Source organism: Erythrolamprus reginae, chromosome 5 (genome assembly GCF_031021105.1).
Source record: "Erythrolamprus reginae isolate rEryReg1 chromosome 5, rEryReg1.hap1, whole genome shotgun sequence".
Lineage (NCBI taxonomy): Eukaryota > Metazoa > Chordata > Lepidosauria > Squamata > Dipsadidae > Erythrolamprus > Erythrolamprus reginae.
The window spans coordinates 80,545,046-80,557,405 of record NC_091954.1 but is presented as its reverse complement, the minus strand read 5'-3'; the positions used below and the strand labels follow the sequence as shown (position 1 = coordinate 80,557,405).

The window sequence follows — 12,360 nt, the reverse complement described above, 5'->3', positions numbered from 1 at the left end:
AACATCACTAACTCTAAAAAAGAGAAAGAGAAAGTATTTATGTATTTTTTAAATTTCTATGCCCATCCATCTCAGTCAATGACTTGGGATCCTTCCAAGGATTCAAGAAATTATAGATTTGTCAGGTTTAACTGGGCAAGGTTCAGCATTTGGATAATAATTTTGGGATTTGCCACAAACAAGTCATAACGATAGGATACCTTGATTTAAATAAACATTCAATATCTTCTCAGCTGCCCTTTCATAAAAGTATGAAATGTGTGCAGGTGATTAATTATTAGACTGATTCCTAATTAGGTGAGTGATCACAACTAGACAAATTTGCTGGCTGAAGATCATCTTAGAAAGTGGGTAATGTTTCAGAATTTTATTTATTTATTTATTTATTTATTAATATTTATTTATTGATATTTATTTATTTATTTATATGTCGACCTTCTCCTCGTGGACTCAGGGCTTCTTACAGGGGTAAAATAGACATGGTAACAATAAATAAAATTAAAATGTTATGCCGCCTTGATTGCATCAACGGAATCTCGTCCGGCCGCCCTGTTTAGGCTAACCCACTCCCTTCTTAATCAGAGGGGAGTTGGGGAGCCCTTGAAGGGTAGTGCTAAGGATTTTAATAAGTTTTTCACTGATAAAATCACTCAGATGGACCTTGACTCCAATTGGACAGCAGTGTCGACTGACAATGAGTCAGTCGAGGTGACTGGGGCTCATCTTTGTCCACTTGTCTGGGAGGAGTTTGACCCGGTGACACCTGATGAAGTTGACAAGGCCATTGGAGCTGTGAGTTCCACCACCTGTTTATTGGATCCGTGTCCCTCCTGGTTGGTCTCAGCCGGCAGGGAGGTGACACGGATCTGGGTCCAGGAGATTGTCAATGCTTCTTTGAGGGGGGGTCCTTCCCGGCTCCCTATAAGGAGGCACTTGTGCACACCCTCCTCAAGAAGCCTTCCCTGGAGCCAGCCGTACTCAACAGCTACCATCCAGTCTCCAACCTTCCCTTTATGAGGAAGGTTGTTGAGAAGGTGGTGTTGCTCCAGCTCCAGCAGTCCTTGGAAGAAGCCGATTATCTAGGCTCTCAACAGTCAAGATTCAAGCCCGGCTACAGCACAGAAACTGCTTTGGTCACGCTGATGGATGATCTCTGGCAGGCCCGGGACAGGGTTTTATCATCTGTCCTGGTGCTGGACCTCTCATCAGCTTTTGATACCATTGACCATGCTATCCTTCTGCGATGGCTAGAGGGATTGGGAGTGGGAGGCACTGTTCTGCAGTGGTTCTCCTCCTACCTCTCTGGTCAATCGCAGTCACTGTTAGTGGGGGGTCAGAGGTTGACCTCTAGGTTTCTCCCTTGTGGGGTGCCACAGGTGTTGGTCCTCTCCCCCTACTATTCAACATCTACATGAAACCACTGGGTGAGATCATCCAAGGGAATGAGGTGTCAACAGTACGCCGATGACACCCAGCTGTACATCTCCACCCCATGTCCAGTCAGTGGATCAGTGGAAGTGATGTGCCGGTGCCTGGAGGCTGTTAGGATCTGGATGGGTATCAACAGGCTAGAAACATAGAAGAAACATAGAAGACTGATGGCAGAAAAAGACCTCATGGTCCATCTAGTCTGCCCTTATACTATTTCCTGTACTTTATCTTAAGATGGATATATGTTTATCCCAGGCATGTTTAAATTCAGTTACTGTGGATTTACCAACCACATCTACTTGAAGTTTGTTCCAAGGATCTACTACTCTTTCAGTAAAATAATATTTTCTCATGTTTCTTTTGATCTTGTGGCAGGCTCAAATTCAACTGTGACAAGATGGAGTGGCTGTGGGTTTTGCCTCCCAAGGACAATTCCATCTGTCTGTCCATCACCCAGGGGGGAATTATTGACCCCCTCGGAGAGGATCCACAACTTGGGCATCCTCCTTGATTCACAGCTATCATTAGAACAGGTTCGTCTGGTGCACCAGTTGCGGCCCTATTTGGATAGGGAGTCATTGCTTACAGTCACTCATGCCCTCATCAGCTCGAGGTTCGACTACTGCAACACTCTTTACATGGGGTTACCTTTGAAAAGTGTTCAGAAACTTCAGATTGTGCAGAATATGGCCGTGTGAGCAGTTGTGGGCCTCTCTAGATACGTCCACGTTTCGTCAACACTCCATGACTTACATTGGTTGCTGATAAGTTTCCAGTCACAATTCAAAGTGTTGGTAATGACCTATAAAGCCCTACATGGCATAGGACCAGAATATCTATGGGACCGCCTTCTGCCGCACAAATCCCAGCGGCAAATTAGGTCCCACAGAGTTGGCCTTCTTCATGTCCCATCGACTAAACAATGCTGTCTGGTGGGACCTAGGGGTAGAGCCTTCTCTGTGGCGGCCCGGCCCTCTGGAATCAACTCCCCCTGGAGATTCGAATTGCCCCCACCCTCCTTGCCTTCCACAAGCTGTTAGAGACCCATTTATGCTGCCAGGTATGGGGGGGACTAATCCCCCCCATCTTTCTGACTATAGCATTTGAGAATGGTGTGATTGTGTAGAATTGAATGTTTTTGAGCAATAATGGGTTTTTAAATTAGTTTTAATATTGGATTTGTATCATATTGTATCTTGTTGCTGTTGTGAGCCGCTCCAAGTCCTCGGAGGGGGCCAGCATACAAATCTAATAAATTATTATTATTAATTATTATTATGTTAGGAATATAAATAAAACCCACTATAAAAAACAAACAATCATCCCTCTTTCATACTAACAGCCAGAACGAAACTGTCGCTCACGGTCCTCAGGTCTGCCGGCATAGATGTGTCTTTAATGCTTTTTGAAAGGCAAGGAGAGTGAGGGCAGTGTGGATCTCTGGGGGGAGTTTGTTCCAGAGAACTGGAGCTGCAACAGAGAAGGCCCTCCCCCCATGGACCCGTAAGCCAACATTGTTTGGATGATGGGACCCGGAGGAGGCTGACTCTGTGTGACCTAATTGGTTGCTGGGACATGTGAGGCAGAAGATGGTCCTGTAAATAATCTGGTAAAATGCCATGTAGGGCTTTATAGGTAATAAATAACACTTTGAATTGCGTTTGGAGATCAATCAGCAGCCCGTGCAGAATAAAATGAGAAGGGCACCAAAAAGTTCAAGACAGGTTAAATAATACGATAAAACAAATAATATTAAGTTGAATTAGAATTAGAATTATTTATTATCCAAGCGTGATTGGACACACAAGGAATTTATCTCTGATGTATTATGTTCGTCTATTGTGTTCAAGGAGGACCTTGATATCTAACAGGCTGTCCATGATATGTCTGAAGGTTGGTAAGGCCTATAGGGGCACAAAATATTCTGCCACATGTTGGGCAGACATGTGTGGACACCATTGTCGCAGCATTTACAGCTCTGGCTTTGTGGAGTGCTTGCTTCTCTTCTGGTGTGGTTGTTCTGTCCTCAGATATCTGGCAGTCTTGGTGGATCAGCATGTGCCATATTGATTGATCTTATGGCAGGCTATCCCTTGAATATTGAGGGACTAGAAGGAGGCTTTCAACATGTCACTGTATCACTTCCTTTGTCCACTGTTCAATTGCTTTTCTTTAGACAGCTCGCCATAGAGGACCTGTTTAGGGATGTGATGGTCTGGCATCCTAGTAACATGACCTGCCTATCATCATCATCATCATCATCATCATCATCATCATCATCATCAGTAGTAGTAGTATAACTAGTTTCCTGATGAAGTTCATTTTCAATTTAATGGAAATAATCCAACAAAGGCTGGATAACCATCTATCTATAACATTTTAGCAAATTGTATACAACATCAGCAGCAGCAATTTTGCCATTTCCAACCCTTAGCTATTCTATGGATCAGCACTCTCCCTGCTCCTCTGTCTTGTATCACTTCCTTCAAATCCATCATGGTCATCCTTATGCCATTCTTTAAAGTGTCCGGCTAGCAAATATTAAGGCAGCTTCTTCTCTTTGATCAGTGAATTTTTATGGCAAATAAAAATGAAGGTCTCATGCATAAAAGCCAATTGAAAGTAAGGATTTTGAATCTGACATTAATGTTGCTGTGAATACTGTAGACAGCATTGACAAAATTAAAGATTTCCTGCAACTTCTGAATGTGTATCTTCTTTCAGACATGGGCTTTAGAACATATGCTCAAGGGACTCTTTCAAACTGTTTTACTGTAGATAGAGGAAAAAAAGACTAAGACATCACTCCAGGGAAACAAAGAAAGAAGTTGCTGTGCCATTTTAATTTATTTTTGTCTTTGTGTGCTTTACTCCAATATTTTATATATATCTTCAGACGCTCTGTGATTCTACCTATTTCACTCTTTTATGTGTATATCATGTTGTGCATAACGATGATTTCTTTCAAATCTTTTGAGATCAAAATTTTTTTTCAGAGAAATTCTTTGAGCACCGTAAAACTTGGAGTCTGATAGAATTGTTATAGATCAGTGCCATCTTGTGATCTTTTGAATTTTTTTAGTTTAAACAATTTTTACCTGCTGTATATAATAAATTAATGTACCTTCATACATAAAAAATGGCAACATTGTGTATTTATAGTTTTAAGAATTTAAAGTTTAAAAACTATTTCTATGGGTTTTTAAAAAAAATATTTTTAAGCATTTGGAAATTCAAAAGCTTATATTTTCAAACATTGAAAATTAGGAATGGAACATCAGGTGGACTATCCTTTTGTGGTGATATTTTGAGCAAGATATAAGGCCAGAATGTGAAGCTTCATAAGGTCTCTAGGATAGATGATTTAGTTTTAGGATTATTAGACTATTGCTTGTCAGCTCAGCCCTACTCAACTTGCTGGCTAAAATGTTTTGTATTATTATATATTCACTGAGGGCATATACACCAAGAGAAATTATTATTATTATTATTATTATTATTATTATTATTATTATTATTATTTTATTGGATTTGTATGCCGTCCCTCTCCGCAGACTCGGGGCAGCTAACAACAGTGATAAAAACAGCATGTAACAATCCAATACTAAACAACTAAAAAAAACCTTATTATAAAACCAAACATACATACAAACATACCATGCGTAAATTGTAAAGGCCTAGGGGGAAAGAATATCTCAGTCCCCCCATGCCTGACGGCAGAGGTGGGTTTTAAGAAGCTTACAAAAGGCAAGGAGGGTGGGGCAATTCTAATCTCTGGGGGGAGTTGGTTCCAAAGGGCCGGTGCCGCCACAGAGAAGGCTCTTTATTTGTTTGTTTGTTTGTTTGTTTGTTTGTTTATTCTATTTTTATGCCGCCCTTCTCCTTAGTCTCAGGGTGGCTTACAACATGCTAGCAATAGCACTTTTTAAAAACAAAACTAGGCTATTGCCCCCATAATCCGGGTCCTCATTTTACCTACCTCGGAAGGATGGAAGGCTGAGTCAACCTTGAGCCGGTGATGAGATTTGAACCAGTGACCTTCAGATCTACAAGTCAGCTTCAGTGGCCTACAGTACAGCACTCTACCTGCTGCGCCACCCCGGCTCATTGTTTAGTTGACGGGACCCAGAGAAGGCCCACTCTGTGGGACCTAACTGGTTGCTGGGATTCGTGCAGCAGAAGGCGGTCCCTGAGATAATCTGGTCCGGTGCCATGAAGGGCTTTATAGGTCATAACCAACACTTTGAATTGTGACTGGAAACTGATCGGCAACCAATGCAGACTGCGGAGTGTTGGTGTAACATGGGCATATTTGGGAAAGCCCATGACTGCTCTCGCAGCTGCATTCTGCACGATCTGAAGTTTCCGAACACTTTTCAAAGGTAGCCCCATGTAGAGAGCATTACAGTAGTCGAATTCAATTCCTTGTGTGGTTAATCACACTTGGCCAATAAAATAATTCTATCTACCTATTCTATTCTATTTTAAGAACACAAGTTTTCACTCCTTGTTTTGACCATCTTATTTTAAGCCAGGAACACTAGACAGTCATAAATAAGGCTACAGATTGTGACATCTACTTTTAATATAATGGTAGTACACGAAATTTTACAGAATTTCATCCATGTTCTAATGGATCCCATCAATGTTTCCATACATTGAAGATTGGTTATTTAAATCTACAAATATATTTTTGTTACAATTCACGTTACCAATTTATTTGATTACAAGTATCCAACCATTGAGAGTCCAACACGCAGCAGTGACTAGAGCAAAATAGAAAAAAATTCCCAAGTTGATGAATTAATCAGAACATGAAAATATTTGTAAAATTGCAAAATGTCCTTTGCTGCAAATGAGGTTTTCACTTAGCAGCAACATTTGTACTTAACCAGGTTGTGGCATAATGCATCAATTTCCCCCCAAAACAATTTGCTACCTGTCAAAGTCTAGATTTCACTCCTCTTTTAGAAAGTGAAATTTGGCCTACTCTACAATTTTTTTAAAAAGCAGCATGAAACTGATACAGATTTTGAAATGATATGATGAAAATTAGAGGTTCTCAAGAGAGCAAATAAGGTAAGAATAAAAAATAAAGATAAACAATGTTGTTCTGGTCTCTTAAATGCAACATTCAAGCACTAGACAGTGTAATGAACTATTAATCCTGCTATTATTAGAAAATAGTTAAAAGATACATTTTGCTCCAAAGAAGGCAGTGGCTGTAGGTTTTGCCTCCCAAGGACAATTCCATCTGTCCATCCATTACCCTGGGGGAGGGGAATTACTAACCCCCTCAAAGAGGGTCCGCAACTTGGGCGTCCTCCTCGATCCACAGCTCACATTAGAGAAACATTTTCAGCTGTGGCGAGGGGGGCGTTTGCCCAGGTTTGCCTGGTGCACCAGTTGCGGCCCTATCTGGATCAGGAGTCATTGCTCACAGTCACTCATGCCCTCATCACCTCAAGGCTCGACTACTATAATGCTCTCTACATGGGGCTACCTTTGAAAAGTGTTCGGAATGCAGCTGCGAGAGCAATCATGGGCTTCCCTAAATATGCCCATGTCACACCAACACTCCTCAGTCTGCATTGGTTGCCGATCAGTTTCCGGTCACAATTCAAAGTGTTGGTTATGACCTATAAATCCCTTCATGGCACAGGACCAGATTATCTCCAGGACCGTCTTCTGCTGCACGAACCCCAGCGACCAGTTAGGTCCCACAGAGTGGGCCTTCTCCAGGTCCCGTCGACTAAACAATGTCATTTGGTGGGACCCAGGAGAAGAGCCTTCTCTGTGGCAGCCCTGGCCTTTTGGAACCAACTCCCCCCAGAGATTAGAATAGCCCCCACCGTCCTTGCCTTTTATAAGCTCCTTAAAACCCACCTCTGCCGTCAGGCATGGGGGAACTGAGATATTCTTTCCCCCTAGGCTTCTACAATTTATGCATGGTATGTTTGTATGTATGTTTGGTTTTATAATAAGGGTTTTTAGTTGTTTTAGTATTGGATTGTTAAATGCTGCTTTTTATCACTGTTGTTAGCCGCCCCGAGTCCACGGAGAGGGGCCGCATACAAATCCAATAAATAAATAAATAATAAATAAATTTGGTAGTTTGTTAGCTCTTTAAATGTGCAAAGCTGTATTTCTCTTATCTACAAGATAATATAAGTGCTATTAAGTTAGTATTACAGTCTAATAATTCCAATCATGGGAAAGTGGATAACACAGTGGTTTAGATCTCAATCTTATTTTCAATTAATCAAAAAGGTGGGGCAGGTAGAATATGAGAAATTAGAAATTGCACAGTCCCATTTCTCTTTTGGAGATGAGGCAGAATTTTTGAAATGACTAAAAAAATACCTTAGAATGTTAATTTTGATAGTTTCAACCTGTTAGAAAGTTTCTAAATGTTTTTACTTTTCAATATCTCATTAAATATGATTATTTTGAAATATATCTTCAGTTCTACCTATAATTCCAAATATTTCACTGGATTTTTTTTGGTTATCTGGCTACCAGACTTCATTTGCACAGTCACCTTCTTGAGTTGCTTTATCTTGGGATGGGAAGTTGTATGGTTTTGTGTACAGAAAATTCACTCAAAACGACAAGATAGCAATTTCCACCAATGAAACCAACTTGCTCTGCATCTATAGGAGAAGTGTACTAGAAAGTCTTACAAAATATTTTTTTCCAATGGTAATACTATTACTGACCATTAAAAGGGAACACTCAGTTGGGAAAGTATAGGACATTCTCTTGTCCCTAGATAAATCACACAACAGATTTCGTGGAGAAGACTGAAGAACTATTTGTGCCTAACTATGATTAAATTAGAAATATGTCTTTATAATATTTAAAATGGCACATATTAAATAAGATGACATTGTGGCAAATTTCTTGGAGGAAACATCCAAAAAGATTTCTTTCTATTTGCATGAACTTCTCATTAGCTTTGTGAAATAAATGATTAAATAAGCAAGAAGAAAACTGAGTTTGAGGGCATGTGAACTCTGTAAGGCAAAATATATCTTACTGGCAGCAAATGTCAGGAACATGCTTTGGATTGAAATGCTATTTTCACACAAAGCCTCAAGATGAGATAAATCTTTTTGAGGTTCTTTTTTCAAGAAATATCCAGCTATATGGCCCAGCTATTCATCCACTATTGATGGAACAATAGTAAGTTCAGCATAAAGAGAGACTGTGCCTTTATTCAGTCCCTATCTACATTCTTTCCCAGGAATAAATATGCTTTATTATTTCTACAGAGATGGCTCACACTTTCAATTTTCTTACTAATTAAATGTATAATGGGTTGGCTGGACATGTGCTATGCATCTTGATTTCAGCAAAGCATTTGACAGAGTACTTCAGAACACTCTGATTAGCAAGATAGTTAAATGTGAACTGGATAGCATTAACAATTAAATGGATGTATAGCTGGCTTGATAATGATACAGAAAGAATACTATCTCTGATTCCTTACTGTACTGGAATATAGTGTCAGTCAGGAAGTTGCAGATTTTAGTCTTGCATCCAGTTCTCTAACTCTATTCAACATATGAACCATTTGTATTCAAATCATGCATAAAAAAGAGACAGTGACAATAGAAGAACTGGACATGTTTATCATCAGCTTTAGAAGGTAGACAAGGTCAAATAAGAGACACCATAAGGATTCTAGAAGTCCTTGTGGAGTTGACTAACAGAATCTTGAAAGCCTGATGAAGTTTTTCTGCTCTATCTTAATACCAAATGCAATTAAAGTTAAGTTATTTTGATTTTTTCCCTTATTCATTTCTTTTTATTGGGTAATCTTCTCTGAAACTTCTCCTTTCATTCACTCTTTTTTCTTTCTTAAACTTTAAATTTTTTCAGACTTCCTTCCACATCAGAATAATTTTCACATCTCAGGAATAAAGATAAACCCCACATTCATCAAAGTCAATATACATGTGTTACAGAGAAGCTCTAGATAGAGCTGGACATTTTTCTCCTGTCCTTCTACACGACAACTGGAACTAGTGACTCCAATCAGGCAGGAATCATTCTAGGGATATTATCTATCAATATGATTGTAGTTCTCAAAGACAGGACTTCTGTCACTTGTCAAATACATTTTGCTTCCATTGCTTCCTCCCTAAAACTTTTCAATTCAGAGAAGCCCTTCCAATGAATACAATATCCTAAGCATTCAATCCTCATCCCCACTCCCTTCTGGAAACCAGAATATATTCCATTTCCAATGCTTCTTCCCCATTCATTGAAACAGAGGGTGGATAGGAAGGAAAAACCATCTTAAGATTACAAGGGGGAAAGTAGTTTATTTATTATACATTTATTAAATTTGTTTGTTTTTTATGTATTAAAATATTTTATCCCGAACAAAGGACATGTTGGCATACTTGAGAAAACAAACAAACAAACAAATAAATAAATAAATATGTGGTATAACCTATTCCTGATGGCCAGGAGGAAGTAACTTCTATGTATCTCTCTGTTTTTCTGGAGCCTAACAGAACAAGCTATAACCTTCTTCATGAAGCTTCACTGAAGCAGACAATTGCAGATAGAAGATTGCTTGACTAATCTAACATGTATAAAGGAATGAGTCAATATACTTTGAGCCCAGTTCCTTCAATGGGCAGATGGAAACCAAAAATGTAACAGAAAACCTCTCCAAATTCCCCACAAGAAGCTGGCACCATCTTGCCTATGTGCATCTGCTGCCCATGTGTACGTAATCTTGGCCAAATCTAACTTTTACTATAAGACAAATGTGCAGTTTGCCTTTCCTGATGAGTTAAAAGCTCAGAAAAGGTGAAGTAGGACCTCTAGAGGGCAAGATGAGGGAGTAATATCTGCAGATTGCTTACAAGGGAAATATGCTGAAGAAAGAATAGAGCAATTTGTTAAAGGCAATTTTTTCAAAAGGATGAATCCATCCAATTGTTCTGTTAATAGGAGACATAGCAATGCAGATGAATTCTTGCCTATCCATTGGATTCCAGGTGACAAAACAATGGCAAATATAAAAATAGATAAGTGATGAGGAGGCTTCTGAAATGGAGATTTAAAAAATTGATAGTCATGATATAAGTGTTAGTTATGACCTAAAAAGCCCTACATGGTATTGGACCAGAATACTTGTGGGACCGCCTCCTGCCTCATGAATCCCAGCAACTGTTTAGGTCCCACAGAGTCGGCCTTCTCCAGGTTCCATCAACTAGACAATTCCACAATTCCATTTGGCTGGACCTAGGGAAAGACCCTTCTCTGTGGGGACGTCAGCCCTCTGGAATCAGCTCCCCCCAGAGATTCTTACTGCCCCCACCTTCCTCTTAAGACTCATTTATGTTATTTTATGTATTTATTTATTTTGTCCAATACACAATGAGGGTTTTAGTGGGTATATATCTATATACACATAGTAAAATACATGATGAAGGTTATAGAGGAGATACTCATAGTAAAATATATCTAAGAAATAATAGAAAAGAAGGTATAGTAATAGAACATATCAATGAAAGAATAGAAGAAGGTATAGGAGATATAGGAGAGCAATAGGACAGGGGACAGAAGGCTAATTGTACTCGCCAATTAGACCTTAGGCCCTGACCAACAAATGATTATATGGCTGCTGTATGAATGAGTGAAATTGAATTTTAATTTAATTTTAATTTAATTTGGGGGAAAAAGCATCTTTGGGACAACCTGAATGATTGAGAATCTCCATAAACACTGGGTGGAGAAAACATACTACTTTGTATGTTTAATGCATTGATGAATAAAAATGCTTTGGATTGAATACTGCTACTGAACTGTTTTAACACACCACAAATTGTGCTGTGTTAAAACTTATGAATAGCAAACAAAACCTATGAATAGCATACAAGAAACTATATTGTAAATAGATAAAAATGTTTGCCTGGTGTGCCAGAGAAGAAGACTCAACATAAAAATGGTACTAAAAAGGCAAATATTAAATTGAACGAAAGCTAATGTCATTTTAAAGTTCAAGAAAACAGTATCTAGCAGAAATATTAATGAAAGGCAACTGTAGATATTCAAGAAATGCTATCTAGCAGAAATAATAATGAAAGGCAACTGTAGATATGTGAAAACCAACATGCCAGAAACAGATTCACAAGACCATGGAAACGGTAAATTATATCTTGAAATTTTAACCCAGCCTGGCTGATTTGAAGACATTGCTTTGCAAATTGACCATCTAGTATATCACAAGGATCTAAACTACTATAAATAAAAAATCTGTTTTCCAATTTTGTGACTTTTCTTAACAAAAGCAAAGTATCCATATGTATAACTTACATAGAATGGATATGTAATGAAGAAGCCAAACAAACTGAAGAATGTTGAGTTTTGTGTATATAATACAGAATTATAAAAAGAAAAAGTTGCATTTATCAAAAAGTATACATGTTTTGGGTTTTAATGGCATGTTGCTTGCTATATGTTAAGGTGTTTTTGCTTGTTGTTGTTCCAGCAAAATGTGGATGGAGGATAATCTTAATAAACACAGTAGGTTCACCTCTGGGGACATAAATATAGCATGGTGTATGTCTGTGTATATCTGTGTATTAAATAGATCTAATATGAAGACTTACCCATGTTCATTCATTTATTTCAGGGCCAGAAGCTTCCAATAAACAGAGTAACACCCATGACAGTTGTTTCTTTGTATGGCTGATTTGTAAACAGGCAAGATAATACTTTTCTCTGAAGAGCATTATTTTTCATTTAAATTAAATACATTTTGGAAGAGAGATAGCAAATTAAATAACACCGAGTCTACATTTGGTATAGATTAGACCCATGATATTTGATGAGCAGATCTTAAAAGTCTATAATACAAATATAGCATATTGATATCCAGTGATGGGTTTCAAAAAATTTTTTACA

General features: G+C 38.6%; 1 long non-coding RNA gene across 1 annotated transcript in view; it reads left to right on the top strand.

Annotated features, from left to right (window-relative positions):
• The window catches only part of LOC139168485 (uncharacterized), an 83,880-nt gene extending 71,758 nt beyond the window's left edge, over nt 1-12,122 (top strand). The window contains exon 3 of the long non-coding RNA XR_011559301.1: nt 12,089-12,122. This is a non-coding gene — a long non-coding RNA (uncharacterized lncRNA). The remainder of the gene's footprint in view (nt 1-12,088) is intronic.
• Nucleotides 12,123-12,360: the final 238 nt, after the last annotated feature.